The 16,235-nt window shown below is 37.0% G+C and overlaps 1 protein-coding gene across 5 annotated transcripts in view; it reads right to left on the reverse strand.

Annotated features, from left to right (window-relative positions):
* The window catches only part of WNK3 (WNK lysine deficient protein kinase 3), a 203,062-nt gene that overhangs the window by 13,900 nt on the left and 172,927 nt on the right, over positions 1–16,235 (reverse strand). The gene's annotated exons all lie outside the window — the stretch shown is intronic.

Here is a 16,235-nt window from a genome sequence, read left to right on the forward strand (position 1 = left end):
AAATGCAGTTGTGAAATTTAAGCACAGTAACACTTCCAGGGATTTAATTAAATACATAAGTGACAAAATCTTGTACAAATGTTATGTTACTTTTTTTAATTGTGAAAAACTATTTAAAATGAAAAAGATAAGAAAAGAACCTCGATATTAACACATTCAAAGTAATTTTATCTTCTTTGAAACTTGTAATAGGGCCATGATATAGGTTCATCAAGTTACCATTCTATTTTGGGGATGGGAAGACTAGAATCCAGAGGGTAAACAGCTGAGGTTATATGCTGAGGTTAGAACCAAGTATTCTGACTGTTTTGTCAATGTGCTTTCCATTATACCATGCCAACCCCATACCTTTTCCCATGGGAAAAGGATAAGAAAATTCCTTAATAAAGAGGAACATAATAATCTCAATGATTGCTTATACATAGTCTGTCATTCTCTATGACTCCTGAGCTACTGAAGGCTTAGATTCAAGGATATTAAAAATTAAATGGACACAGGGAACTATATTCAATATCCAGTGACAAACCTTAATGGAAAAGAACATGAAAAACTCTCTCTCTATATATGTATGTATGTATGTATATATAGCTGAGTCACTTTGCTGTAGAGAAGAAATTAATACAACATGGTAAATCAAATCAACTACACTTGAGTAAAATTTAAAAGCGAACAAACAAAAAAGCAATGCAGTCTGAGGACAGACCAAGAGGAGCTTAGAGACATGACAAGTAAATATCAGGTGGTATTCTGGATGGGATCCTAGAACAGAAAAATAATTTATGTAAAAACTAAGGAAATTAAAGTATGGACTTTTGTTAATAAAAAATTAAATGAAAACATATTAGTGAAAATTGCTTAAAAAGAGTTTAATGAAATAAGTGGAACATATTCTCATATACAAAACAGTTTCACAAAATTAATTTTTACTAATTTTGGGCAACAATGCTGTACTAAAACGATGTACCAATCTTGTTGGAATTCCTACTTTTCTAAGTTTTAGAACCCAAGAACATACAAGTCAGCCTAAAATAAAAGTATCATTTTTTCCTGTTTTCCCTCCGCACATTCATCTGATTCTCTGCCCACTCCAATGGGCAAACAAATAGCACAACAATGTTGGGGAAGACTTTGGAGCTGAAGCCTTTTATAGATTATATTCTTACCCTGGAAAAATGTCAGCAGGTAGGAATGAAAAGGAAACAATACCCAGAAACACATACATATTATCATTCTATTCATATCATAATAGTCTATACATATATATTCTTTACATGTATCATAATCTTCTATACATATTATCAAGTGCCAGCATTTCTGCCCACACAGCTAATGTGGAGGAGTATTTCTGTGCTCATTCCCCTTTAGTTTCTATTAAAAAAACGTCTTAGAAAGAGCTAAGTTTGGATGTCATTCATTTACAAACATTTCTGTACTAATGGAAAATCCAGTGTCAGGATTGTTCTTGTGTACAAATCTGGTAGAACAAGTGAACTTGAGCACTCAACTGGTGTCAGTGATAGCTGCTACACTAATGGCACAATTGCCAACAAGTAGAGGATGTATTTATTTATTTTTATTGAGGAAACATTGATCTACAACATTATATGTTTCACATGTACAACACTGTATTTCTACTTCTGTATACCTTACTGAATGTTGTTCAGTGCCTAAGTATGTTATACACATGGAAGGAACATTTATTGATTGATTTCATTCAAAAGTTATTCATATCATATTAAAGTTCACAAACCAGAAATTACCCAACCAATGCACATTAAAAGAAATGCACTTCATTCTTTTACAAGTGGTTGACCAGTTTTCCCAGCACCACTTGTTAAAGAGATTGTCTTTTCTCCATTGTATATTCTTGCCTCCTTTGTCAAAGATAAGGGGTCCATAGGTGTGTGGATTTATCTCTGGGCTTTCTATTTTGTTCCACTGATCTATATGTCTGTCTTTGTGCCAGTACCATACTGTCTTGATGACTGTGGCTTCGTAGTAGAGCCTGAAGTCAGGCAGGTTGATTCCTCCAGTTCCATTCTTCTTTCTCAAGATAGCTTTGGCTATTTGAGGTTTTTTGTATTTCCATACAAATTGTGAAATTATTTGTTCTACCTCTGTGAAAAATACCGCTGGTAGCTTGATAGGGATTACACTGAATCTGTAGATTGCTTTGGGTAGTATACTCATTTTCACTACATTGATTCTTCTGATCCATGAACATGGTATATTTCTCCATCTATTAGTGTCCTCTTTGATTTCTTCCATCAGTGTTTTATAGTTTTCTATATATAGGTCTTTCATTTCTTTAGGTAGGTATATTCCTAAGTATTTTATTCTTTTTATTGCAATGGTGAATGGAATTGTTTCCTATATTAGTGTATAGGAATACAAGGGATTTCTCTGTGTTGATTTTATAGCCTGCAACTTTACTATATTGATTGATTAGCTCTAGTAATTTTCTGGTGGAGTCTTATAGGGTTTTCTATGTAGAGGATCATGTCATTTGCAACTAGAACACTTTCTAACACCAAATACAAAAATAAACTCAAACTGGATTAAAGATCTAAATGTAAGACCAGAAACTATAAAATTCCTAGAGGAGAACATAGGCAAAACACTCTCCGACATAAATCACAGCAGGATCCTCTATGACCTACCTCCCAGAATATCGGAAATAAAAGCAAAAATAAACAAATGGGACCTAATTAAAATTAACAGCTTCTGCACAACAAAGGCAGAGAAGGCAATGGCACCCAATGACAGAGGAGCCTGGAAGGCTGCAGTCCATAGGGTCGCTGAGGGTCGGACAAGACTGAGTGACTTCACTTTCACTTTTCACTTTCATGCATTGGAGAAGGAAATGGAAACCCACTCCAGTGTTCTTGCCTGGAAAATCCCAGGGACGGAGGATCCTGGTAGGCTGCCGTCTATGGGGTCACACAGAGTCAGACACGACTGAAGTGACTTAGCAGCAGCAGCAGCACAACAAAGGAAACTATAAGTAAGGTGAAAAGACAGCCTTCAGAATGGGAGAAAATAATAGCAAATGAAGCAACTGACAAACAACTAATCTCAAAAATATACAAGCAACTCCTGCAGCGCAATTCCAGAAAAATAAATGACCCAATCAAAGAATGGGCCAAAGAACTAAACAGACATTTCTCCAAAGAAGACATACACATGGCTAACAAACACATGAAAAGATGCTCAACATCACTCATTATCAGAGAAATGCAAATCAAAACCACAATGAGGTACCATTTCACTCCAGTCAGAATGGCTGCGATCCAAAAGTCTACAAGCAATAAATGCTGGAGAGGGTGTGGAGAAAAGGGAACCCTCTTACACTGTTGGTAGGAGTGCAAACTAGTATAGCCACTGTGGAGAACAGTATGGAGATTCCTTAAAAAACTGGAAATAGAACTGCCGTATGACCCAGCAGTCCCACTGCTGAGCATATACACCAAGGAACCCAGAATTGAAAGAGACACGTGTACCCCAATGTTCATCGCAGCACTGTTTATAATAGCCAGGACACGGAAGCAACCTAGATATCCATCAGCAGACAAATGGATAAGAAAGCTGTGGTACATATACACAATGGAGTATTACTCAGCCATTAAAAAGAATACATTTGAATCAGTTCTAATGAGGTGGATGAAACTGGAGCTTATTGTACAGAGTGAAGCAAGCCAGAAAGAAAAACACCAATACAGTATACTAACGCATATATATGGAATTTAGAAAGATGGTAATGATAACCCTGTATGCGAGACAGCAAAAGAGACACAGATGCAGTCTTTTGCACTCTGTGGGAGAGGGCAAGGGTGGGATGATTTGGGAGAATGGCACTGAAACATGTATAATATCATATATGAAATGAATAGTCAGTCTAGATTCAATGCATGATACTGGATGCTTGGGGCTGGTGTACTGAGACAACCCAGAGGGATGGTATGGGGAGGGAGGAGGGAGGGGGGCTCAGGATGGGTAACATGTGTATACCTGTGGCAGATTCATGTTGATGTATGGCAAAACCAATACAATATTGTAAAGTAATTAGCCTCCAATTAAAATAAATACATTTATATTAAAAAACAGTTTAAAAATTTATACATTCTAAAAAAAAAAAAACACCTTGAGTAACAGGCAAATTTGCCCTTGGAATGCAGAATGAAGCAGGGCAAAGGCTAATAGAGTTTTTCCAAGAGAACGCACTGGTCATAGCAAACACCCTCTTCCTACAACACAAGAGAAGACTCTACACATGGACATCACCAGATGGCCAACACTGAAATCAGATTGATTATATTCTTTGCAGCCAAAGATGGAGAAACTATACAGTCAGCAAAAAGAAGAAAGGGAGCTGACTGTGGCTCAGATCATGAGAATTCATGGCCAAATTCAGACTTAAATTGAAGAAAGTGGGAAAACCACTAGACCATTCAGGTATGACCTAAATCAAATCCCTTATGATTATACAGTAGAAGTGAGAAATAGATTTAAGGGACTAGATCTGATAGACAGAGTGCATGATGAACTATGGATGGAGGTTCATGACATTGTAGAGGAGACAGGGAGCAAGACCATCCCCAAGAAAAAGAAATGCAAAAAGCATAATGGCTGTCTGAGGAGGCCTTACAAATAGCTGTGAAAAGAGGACAAGTGAAAAGCAAAGGAGAAAAGGAAAGATATACCTATTTGAATGCAGAGTTCCAAAGAATAGCAAGGGGAGATAAGAAAGCCTTCCTCAGTGATCAGTGCAAAGAAATAGAGGAAAACAATAGAATGGAAAAGACTAGAGATCTCTTCAAGAACATTAGAGATACCAAGGGAACATTCATGCAAAGATGGGTTCAAAGGACAGAAATGGTATGGACCTAACAGACGCAGAAGATATTAACAAGAGGAGGCAAGAATACACAGAAGAAATATACAAAACAGATCTTCACGACCCAGACAATCACAATGGTGTGATCACTCACCTAGAGCCAGACATCCTGGAATGTGAAGTCAAGTGGGCCTTAGGAAGCATCATTACAAACAAAGCTAGTGAAGGTGATGAAATTCCAGTGGAGCTATCTGAAATCCTGAAAGATGATGTTGTGAAAGTGCTGCACTCAATATGCCAGCAAATTTGGAAAACTCAGCAGTGGTCACAGGGCTGTAAAAGGTCAATTTTCATTCCAATCCCAAAGAAAGGCAATGCCAAAGAATACTCAAACTACCACACAATTGCACTCATCTCACATGCTAGCAATGTAATGCTTAAAATTCTCTAAGCTTGGTTTCAACAATACATGAGCCATGAACTTCCAGATGTTCAAGCTGGTTTTAGAAAAGGCAGAGGAACCAGAGATCAAATTGCCACCATCCACTGGATCGTTGAAAAAGCAACAGAGTTCCTGAAAAACATCTATTTCTGGTTTATTGACTATGCCAAAGCCTTTGACTGTGTGGATCACAATAAACTGTGGAAAATTCTGAAAGAGATGGGAATACAGACCCCCTGACCTGCCTCTTGAGAAACCTATATGCAGGTCAGGAAGCAACAGTTAGAACTGGACACGGAACAACAGACTGGTTCCAAATAGGAAAAGGAGTACGTCAAGGCTGTATATTGTCACCATGCTTATATAACTTATATGCAGAGTACATCATGAGAAATGCTGGGCTGGATGAAGCACAAGGTGGAATCAAGATTACCAGGAGAAATATCAATAACCTCAGATATGCAGATGACACCACCCTTATGGCAGAAAATGAAGAACAATTAAAAAGCCTGTTGATGAGAATGAAAGAGAGTGAAAAAGTTGACTTAAAGCTCAACATTTAGAAAACTAAGATCATGGCATCTTGTCCCATCATTTCATGGCAAATAGGGAAACAGTGGAAACAGTGTCAGACTTTATTTTGGGGGACTCCAAAATCACTGCAGATGGTGACTGTAGCCATGAAATTAAAAGACGCTTACTCTTTGGAAGGAAAGTTATGACCAACCTAGTTCAGTTCAGTCGCTCAGTCATGTCCGACTCTTTGTGACCCCATGAACCGTGGTACACCAGGCCTCCCTGTCCATCACCAACTCCTGGAGTCCACCCATACCCATGTCCATTGAGTCAGTAATGCTTATCCTCTGTCATCCCCTTCTTCCTGTCCTCAATCTCTCCCAGCATCAGGGTCTTCTCAAATGAGTCAGCTCTTTGCATCAGGTGGCCAAAGTACTGGAGTTTCAGCTTCAACATCAGTCCTTCCAATGAACACCCAGGACTGATCTCCTTTAGGGTAGACTGGCTGGATCTCCTTGAAGTCCAAGGGACTCTCAAGAGTCTTCTCCAACACCACAGTTCAAAAGCATCAATTCTTCAGCACTCAGCTTTCTTTACAGTCCAATTCTCACATCCATACATGACCACTGGAAAAACCAAAGCCTAGACAGCATATTAAAAAGCAAAGACATTACTTTTCCAACAAAGGTCCATCTAGTCAAGGCTATCGTGTTGGAATTGTCTGATAAATACTCTAAAGCAGCTATTATAAAAATGCTCAAATAGGTAATCACAAAACTACTGAACCGAATGAGAAAAGTGGAAATCTTAACAAAGAAATAGAACATACATGAAATTTTAGAACCAAAAAATATACAAAAACAGTAACAACAAAAAACACTCACCAAAAAATCTCCTTGGATGAACTCAGTAACAGAAGGGAGATGATAAAAGAAAATTCAATTTTTCCCAGTTTTATTGAGATAGCGCTGCATAAGTTTAAGGTATACAGCGTAATGATTTGGACTAGAATACATTATGAAATGATTACCACAATAACTTTAGTGAACATCTACCATCTCATATACATAACAAAGTAAAAGAAAAAGATTCTTTTTCTTGTGGTAAGAACACAGATTTACCCTGTTAACAACTTTCATAAAACATACAGCAGTGTTAATTGTGTTAATCATGTTATACATTACATCCCTACTACTTATTTATCTTATAACTGGAAATTTGTATCTTTTGCCCATCTTTGTCACCACAAAAAGATAGTGCATTTTTATTGACTATATTTTTCATACTATATATTTCATCCCCGTGACTCGTTTAATTGTAACTGGAAGTTTATACTTCTTAATTTCCCTCACCTAATTCACTCATTCCACTCACTCTACAAAAAATTCCATTTAAACAACAGACAAATAATACTGAAACTCAAACATGCACAGAAACTAAGGGACCTACGGGACAAGATTAAAAGGTCTAAAATTTGTGTCATCAGAGTCTTAGTAGGAGAGAAAAAAAAGAGCATGATAAGAAAAAAATATCTGAAGAAATATTTGCTGATAAATTGCTAAATTTGGCAAATGATGTAAATCCACATATTCAAGAAGCTCAGTGAACTCAGAACAGAAATAAACACAAAGAACCTCATGCCAAGATACATAAGAATTGCTGAAACAGAAATAATTTTCAGAAAAAATATTGAAAATTAAAGAGAAGAAAAATTCTGAAGGCAACCAGAGAAAAACAATGTAGGAATTTTATACAGGAAAACAATGAGTCGAATTTCTATGGATTTGTCATTACAAATCATGGACACTAGAAAGAAGTGGCATAATATTTTTAAAATGCTTAAAGATATGTGTCAACCCCAAATTCTGTATACAGCAAAAATATCCTTCAGGAATCAAAGTGTGAAAAAAGACGTTCTCAGATGAAAAAGAGTTAAAAGAATTTGTCACCAGTAGATATGTTCTAAAAGAGTAACACTAAAGGAAGGGCTTTCCAGGCTGGGCAGTGATAAAGAATCTACTTGCGAACGTAGAAGATGCAAGGGATACAGGTTCAATCCCTGGGTGGGTAAGATTCCCTCAAGAAGGAAATGGCAACCCACTCTAGTATTCTTACCTGGAAAATTCCATGGACAGAGGAGCCTGGCAGGCTACAATGCATGGAGTCTCAGAGTTGGACGTTACTGAGCACGTGCGTGCACGCACACATACACACACACAGGAAGAACACTAAAGGAAGGGAACATCAAATAGCATGAAATGAAGGCAGACAAACAGAAATGGTATATCAGATACCCTGAAACCCAAGTGAAAATGAAAATTATAATGCAGTGTGATACAGCTTTCCATATATGTAGATGGAATACATAAGATAATTATAAAGAATAAAGAAACCTATATGAATGTAAGGTTTCTACATTCCCCTTGAAGTAGTAAAAGATTGATTTTAGGTAGACTGCAAAGCTATAATCCCTAGAACAACCACTTAAAATGAAAAAGAAATGAAGAGAAAACATAATAGATAAACTGAAATGGAATATTAAAAGTACATTTGAATAAACCAAATGAAGGTAGAAAAGGGGAAGGAATGAAAAATATGAACAGAAAACAGATTTAAAATATGACAGACCAAAATTCAAACATATTGATCATTACATTCACTATAAGTGGCTTAAAAAAAAATGAAAAACAAGGACTACCAGAATGGATTCTTTTTCATGTGACCGAAAGTTATCTGTAAGAAACTCACTTCAAATGTAATAATATAGACAGATTAAAACTAAAAGGATGAAAAACATACACCATGCAAACACTAACCAAAAGAAAGATGGAATGGGTATTTAATTTCAGACAAAGGAGACATGAAAGCAAGCAAAAATACCTAAGAATAAAGAAGAATACATAATACTAAAAGAATTAACCAAGAAGATAAAACAATGCTGTGTCTGTAACTGCAGCCTCAAATACATGAGGCAAAAACTGATAGAACTGAAAGGAGAAAGAGACAAATCTACAATTACAGTTGGAGTCTTCTACACTCTTCTCTCAGTCAACAATAGAAGTAGTAATGTGGTTTGGGGAGAGGGCAGGTGGGATGAATGAGATTGTGACTGGCATATATACATCTCTACATATAAAACAGATAGCTAATGAGAACCTACTGTATAGCACAGGTATCTCTACTCAATGGCCTTTGGTGACCTAAATTGGAAGGAAATCCAGAAAAGAGAGGATATATGTATACATAGAGCTGATTCACTGTGCTGCATAGCAGACTGATACAACATTGTAAAGCAACTATATTTCAATAAAGATTTTAAAAAACAATAGAAGTAGTGCATAGTAAATGAGCAAGGATACATAATAATTGAACAATACCATTCAAACATCTAGATCTAACCAACATTTATAGAAAACTCTACTAAACAACAACAGGGTTTACATTATTTTCAAGTGCACATGAAACATTCACCTAAATAAACCATATCTTGGGTCATAAAACAAATCTGAACAAATTGAAAGTAATCAAAACCACTGAAAATATATTCTCTGATCCACATGAAACTGAAGTACAAATTAGTAACAGAGATAATAAGAAAAATCTCAAAACATGTGGAAATTAAACAACATAACCAAATAAACATGGAAGAAAGAGGAAGTCGCAAGAGAAGTAAGAAAAAATTTGGAACTGAAAAAGCCCCCAAAATACAGCATATCAAAACATAAAGGCTCTAGAGAATAAAGAATAAAACTTAGTGTGTGGAAAAATTTTAAATCACTTAGGAGGTCATAAGATCCCAGGACAGGATGCATTTGTCAAAAAAATATAGAACTTTACAGCAAGAAGATCAAACCAGTCAATCACAAAGGAAATCAGTCCTGAACATACATTGGAAGGACTGATGCTGAAATTGAAGCTTCAATACTTTGGCCACCTGATGGAAAGAACTGACTCATTGGAAAACACCCTGATGCTGGGAAAGATTGAAGGTGGGAGGAGAAGGGGACAACACAGGATGAGATGGTTGCAAAGAGCTGGACGTGACTGAGCAACTAAACTGACTGATAGAACTTTACAGCAGAGAGAGCCAACAAAATATAGGAATGAAATGTATAAAAATTTTTAAAAATCATTTAGGAGGTTGGGAATCCCAAGATGGAATCCCAGAATGTAACAAAAGAACCTAATCATATTAAGTTCAGTTCAGTTCAGTCACTCAGTTGTGTCTGAATCTTTGTGACCCCATGGACTGCAGCATGCCAGGCCTCCCTGTCCATGACCAACTCCCAGAGTTTACTTAAACTCATGTCCATTGAGTTGGTGATGCCATCCAACCATTTCATCCTCTGTTGTCCCCTTCTCCTCCCACATTCAATCTTTCCCAGCATCAAGGTCTTTTCAAATGAGTCAGTTCTTCACATCAGTTGGCCAAAGTATTGTAGTTTCAGCTTCAGCATCAGTCCTTCTAATGAATATTCAGGACTGATGTCTTTTAGGATGGACTGGTTGGATCTCCTACAAATGTATAATAGAATCTCACATAAAGGAGTAGAGGAACAAGTGCTGACCTACATAACTTTGGAAATGAGTGGCACCATTAATATTAAAGGCAAAAGAAACTATACATAAGCACTGCATTCTAGTTGATAAAGGTATTTCCCATTGGGTTACAAATTAACAAATTTGAAACCACTATATGTTATACTGAAATTGAACAATTAAATAAAGGGAAAGAGGATGGTGAGAGCCTCTCACTGCTGGACTGGGAGGTTATAGACAAACAAGAGAAGGCTATATAATCCATATGGTAATGGATTAGAGTTGGAGATAATAATATCAATGTGTATTTAATATAGATACAGATGGTTACATATAGAAATATTCATAGACATGGATATATATGAGTTGGTATGCATATTCTTTATCTGTCAGCTAAAAGAATCTAGAAGCAATGACATCCCAGAAGCAAGGAGTACACCAAGCACCCAGATCTTGGTTTCTAATCTGTTTTCCAATAAAATGATTTATGGTTCTTTGTGGAAACAATGGCTTCTAGGAGCAGGAAATATACAAGATGAGCTTGGAGAGTCTTCTGGTGTCTTTGTGAAAGTGTTGCTCAGTCATGTCCAACTCTTTGCCACTCCATGGACTGCAGCCTGCCAAGCTCCTCCGTCCATGGAATTGTCCAGGCAAGAATACTGGAGTGTGGATGAAACTGGAGCCTATTTTACAGAGTGAAGTAAGCCAGAAAGAAAAACACCAATACAGTATACTGACGCATATATATGGAATTTAGAAAGATGGTTAACGATAACCCTATATGCAAGACAGCAAAAGAGACACAGATGTATAGAACAGTCTTTTGGACTCTGTGGGAGAAGGCGAGGGTGGGATGATTTGAGAGAATAGCATTGAAACATGTATATTATTATATGTGAAATGGATCACCAGTCCAGGTTCTATGCATTAGACAGGGTGCTCGGGACTGGTGCACTGGGATGACCCAGAGGGATGGGATGGGGAGGGAGGTGGCAGGGGGGCTCATGATGGGGAACACATGTACACCCATGGCTGATTCATGTCAATGTATGGCAAAACCACTACAATATTATAAAGTAATTAGCCTCCAATTAAAATAAATAAATTAAAACAAACAACAACAAAAACCCAAGATAAATCCACTACATACCTGTCAAAAAAAAAAAAAAAAAGCATACTAGAGTGGGTAGCCATTCCCTTCTAGAAAGGATCTTCCTGATCCAGGGATCAAATCCTGCTCTCCTGCATTACAGGCAGATTCTTTACCATCTGGGCCACCAGGGAAACCCATGGACTGTAGCTCTTTCCTACTCCAGGGGATCTTTCCCCTTTGAGGTTTCCCCAACATCTTCTTTTGTCGTTAGATAAAGATGGTATTTTAGGTGAGGGCTTCAGTCATTTTGGTGAGTTTTCCTGGGTTTCTCCTATAATTAGGTCTCTCTCCTAATAAAAGTATACATGTTATTAAACTTTTGTTTGATTTTTTCCTATTAATTTGTTTTCTGTTAATTTAATTCTTAGACCAGTCAGAAGAACTTAGAAGGAAAGAGAAAAACTTCTTTCTCCCCAACAATGGTAAGTAAAGAAGTGTTCAAGAATAAAATTCTTCAAAATAACTGACTAGTACTCCTCAAAATTGTCAGGTCATTAAAAACAAGGAAAGTCTGAGAAACTGTTAAGTCAAAAGGAGCCTAGGATACATGACTGCTAAATATAATGTGGTGTCCTAGATGAGATCCTGGGACGGAAACAGGATATAAAGTAAAAACTAAGGAAATCAATGTAAAATATGGACTTCAGTTGACAATCATATATTAAGACTGATTCATTATTTGTGATAAATGTACCATACTAATGTATAAGATGCTAATAATTGGGGAAACTGGGTGTGAAATGTATGGAAACTTTCTGTACTATCTTAAAAATTTTTTCATAAATCTAAAACTATCCCACCAAAATAAAGCTTAATTTTAAAAAATCTTAGTAGATGCAACAAAGTAGTGCTTATAAGGAAAATTTATAGCATCAAATACTTGTATTTTTTAGCATGAAATGCTTGTATTGTAAAAAGAAAGGTCTCACATTAAAAATCTAAGCCTCCATTTTAAGAAACCAGAAATAGAGTGAAATAAAAACAAGGCATGTATAAGGAAGGAAATAATAAAGATAAGAGCAGAAATCAATGAAATTTAAAATTGGAAAACAACAGAGAAAATAAATAAAGGCAAAGCTAGATCTTTGAAAAGATTAACAAAATTGATAAACCTCTATCCAGACTGACAAAGAAAAAAAAAGAAGACACAAATTACAAATATCAGGAATGAAAGGAGTGATATCACTACAGATATCCAAGATATTACAAAGATAATAATAAACAACTCTAAACAAAAATATTCAGCAACATAGATGAAATGGATCAAGTTCTCAAAAACCACAAACTATCAAAACTCACCCAATAGGAAATTTATCACTACTGCATAATCCTATAACTACTATTCAAGAATTTGCATAATCCTATGACTACTATTCAAGAATTTGAACTTGCAGTTATAAATCTCCAAAAAATAAGTCTTCTGGGCCCACATGGTTTCACCTGAAAATTTTTCGAGACATTTAAAGAAGAAATGATAATTCAACACAAACTTTTTCAGAAAATAGAAGAAGAGGGAGGAGAAGGCCTTCTAAAACTGCAGAGTAAGGATCTAGCTAAACTTACTTTTAAGACAATGAAAATATGGGCAAAACAACTAAAGCCAACCATTTCAGAACTCTGAGAATTATCCAAAGAACAAAATAAAACTCATTTACCCAGGACAAACTACTGAGGTCTATGACATTTTAAACTGTGGCAGTTCACATCCCCGCTTTCTCCTCAGCTCAGTGTTGCAGTAGCCAAAACCCAGCACTGCAACAATGGAGAAAAAACTCTTTTGAGCTCTCTTCTAGCAACTGTGGTGCTCGAGAAGACTCGAGAGTCCACTGGACTGCAAGGGGATCAAACCAGTCAGTCCTACAGGAAATCAACCCTGAATATTCATTGGAAGGACTGATGCTGAAGCTGCAATACTTTGGCCACCTGATGCAAAGAGCTGACTCACTGGGAAAGACCTTGATGCTGGGAGGACTGAAGGTAAAAGGAGAAGGGGGCAACAGAGGATGAGATGGTTAGATAGCATCACTGATTCAATGGACATAAGTTTGAGCAAACTCCAGGAAATAGTGGAGTACAGAGAAACCTGGCATGCTGCAGTCCATGGGGTCACAAAGAGTCGGACAAGACTTAGTGACTGAACAACAATAACAACAAAAGCACCATCCCTAGAGCAAAATCAATATATTGTCCAATAGTCTGGGGAAATCTCTATTCTTAGTGAGGTAGATGTTTGATTTCACTCAGAGTTCAGTTCAGCCCTGCCAGGCATAGGTATGAGGGAGTGGGGAGAGGTAGGGAGCTACCTCCAGGACATTGCTGAAACAAAAGGAAAGTGCTTGGCAACAACTCAGATGCTTAAGACTATGATTTCAGTTGGGGCAAATAAGAGCCTGATCTACAACTTAAAAAGAATGTTAGATAATTCAGTTGCTAAAGAATCTGCCTACAATGCAGGAGACTCTGGTTTGATTCCTGTGTTGAGAAGATCCCATGAAGAAAGGAAAGACTACCCACTCTAGTAATTTTGGGCTTTCTAGCTGGTAAAGAATCTGCCTGCATTGCAGGAGACCTAGGTTCAATCCCTGGGTTGGGAAGATCCCCTGGAGAAGGGAAACGCTACCCACTCCAGTATTCTGGCCTAGAGAATTCCATGGACTGTATAGTCCATGGGGTTCCAAAGAGTTGGACACTACTGACTTTCACTTTTCAGGACAACTAGATGACCATAGGAAACTTTGAAAACCTCTGTCATATCCCCAGGAATGTAAACATCTGCCAGGACAGGAAAGACCTGAAACAGGAAAAGGACGAGTCACTTTAATTCTGACTGAATGTGAGTTAATGGGCAAGCAGAAGTAAACTGCAAATATGCCTTGCAAACTGAAGCCTGAAGGTGTGCCTTCTCACAGAAATTTCCTTGGCAACAACAACCAGACAAGGCATTTAATAAAATCTTTGCCTGCAATTCAGGAGACCTGAATTTAATCCCTGGTTGGGGAAGATCCCCTGGAGAAGGGAATGGCTACCCATTCCAGTATTCTTGCCTGCAGAATTCCATGGGTAGAGGAGACTGGTGGGCTACAGTCCATGGGGTCAAAGAGTCAGGCATGATTTGAGTGACTAACACTTTCACTTTCTTTCTGACCAATTACTTGCTCACCATTAAATGTACTGGCCGAGGTGTGAACCCCAGAATACCAGGCTTTAAAAATTTTTTAGAAATTTTCTAGCTAACAAATAACTCAAGGAATACAGAATTAGGGAAGTAAAATCACTAAGCAAATACACAGCAACAAGAAAATAAAACCAGAATAACAAACAAAAAACAGCAACAACAACAAACTCTGGTGAGGGAAGGGGTGGAAGAATCTGCCATAGGAGCTATTACAATCTACAACATCCAGTTTTCATCACAAAATTAACAAAAATGCTAAGAAATAGGAATGTGTATCACATACACTGAGAAGGAAAAAAAAAGAGTGAAAAAAAAAATCCTGAAAGAGGCCTACATTTTGGATGTAGTAGATAAAGCCTTTAAAATCAGCTATTATAGATGTATTCAAATTTAAGGAAACTGCATAAAAAATTAAAGTATGATAACAGTATCTCACACCAAATAGAGAATATAAATAAAGAGACAGAAATTAGTTGTTTTTTTTTTAAAGAGAAATTCTGGAGTTGAAAAGTATAAAAACTGGAATACATTCACTGCCGCTGCTGCTGCTAAGTCACTTCAGTCATGTCCGACTCCGTGCAACCCCATAGACGGCAGCCCACCAAGCTCCCCTGTCCCTGGGATTCTCCAGCAAGAATACTGGAGTGGGCTGCCATTTCCTTCTCCAATGCATGAAAGTGAAAAGTGAAAGTGAAGTCGCTCAGTCGTGTCCGACTCTTAGCGACCACATGCACTGCAGCCTACCAGGCTCCTTCATCCATGGGATTTTCCAGGCAAGAGTATTGGAGTGGGGTGCCACTGCCTTCTCCAAAATGGGACATACATTCACTAGAGGGGCTCAATAGCAGATATGAGTGAGCAAAAGAAAGAATCAGCCATAAGAAGATCACATAATAGGGAAATCCACTCTGAGAAACAGAAAGAAAGAATGAAACAAAATGAAGAAAACCTTGAAGGCCTGTGGAATACCATCAAGCATTACAAAATATGCATAATGGAAGTTCCAAAAGGTGAACAGAAAGGGGCAGAAAAAATATCAATGAGATTCATACCTATGCATATCATAATTCAACTGATAAAAGTCAGTGTTATCTAGTATGGATCTCATTGAGTTTATTCTAGAAAAAACTTTTAAAAGAAGAGTAAACTAGAGCCTGTAGAAAGAAGGAAATAATAAAGATTAGAATGGAAATAAAGAAAAGAAAAACTATAAAAGAAAGTCAGTGAAACGAAAAGTTGTTTTTTCTAAATATCAACAAAATTGACAATCCTTTTACTAGTCTGACCAAGGAAAACCAAAAGAGAGAAAAGATTCAAAGTACTAAAATAAAAATAAATAAAAGAGGGGACATCACTATAAATCTTAGAGAAATAAAAAAGATTTTAAGAGAATTCTATGAAAAATCATATGGCAACAAATTTGGTAATTTGAAAGGGCCAAGTTTCTATAAAATCACAAACACTGACTCATGGAAAGAGAAAAATCTTAACAGAACTATAACAAGGAAGGAGACTGAACTGATATCTCTAATATACAAAACCAAGGTCCAAATGGCTTTATTGTTTAATTCTACCA

The sequence above is a fragment of the Ovis aries genome, chromosome X (genome assembly GCF_016772045.2).
Source record: "Ovis aries strain OAR_USU_Benz2616 breed Rambouillet chromosome X, ARS-UI_Ramb_v3.0, whole genome shotgun sequence".
Taxonomy (NCBI): domain Eukaryota; kingdom Metazoa; phylum Chordata; class Mammalia; order Artiodactyla; family Bovidae; genus Ovis; species Ovis aries.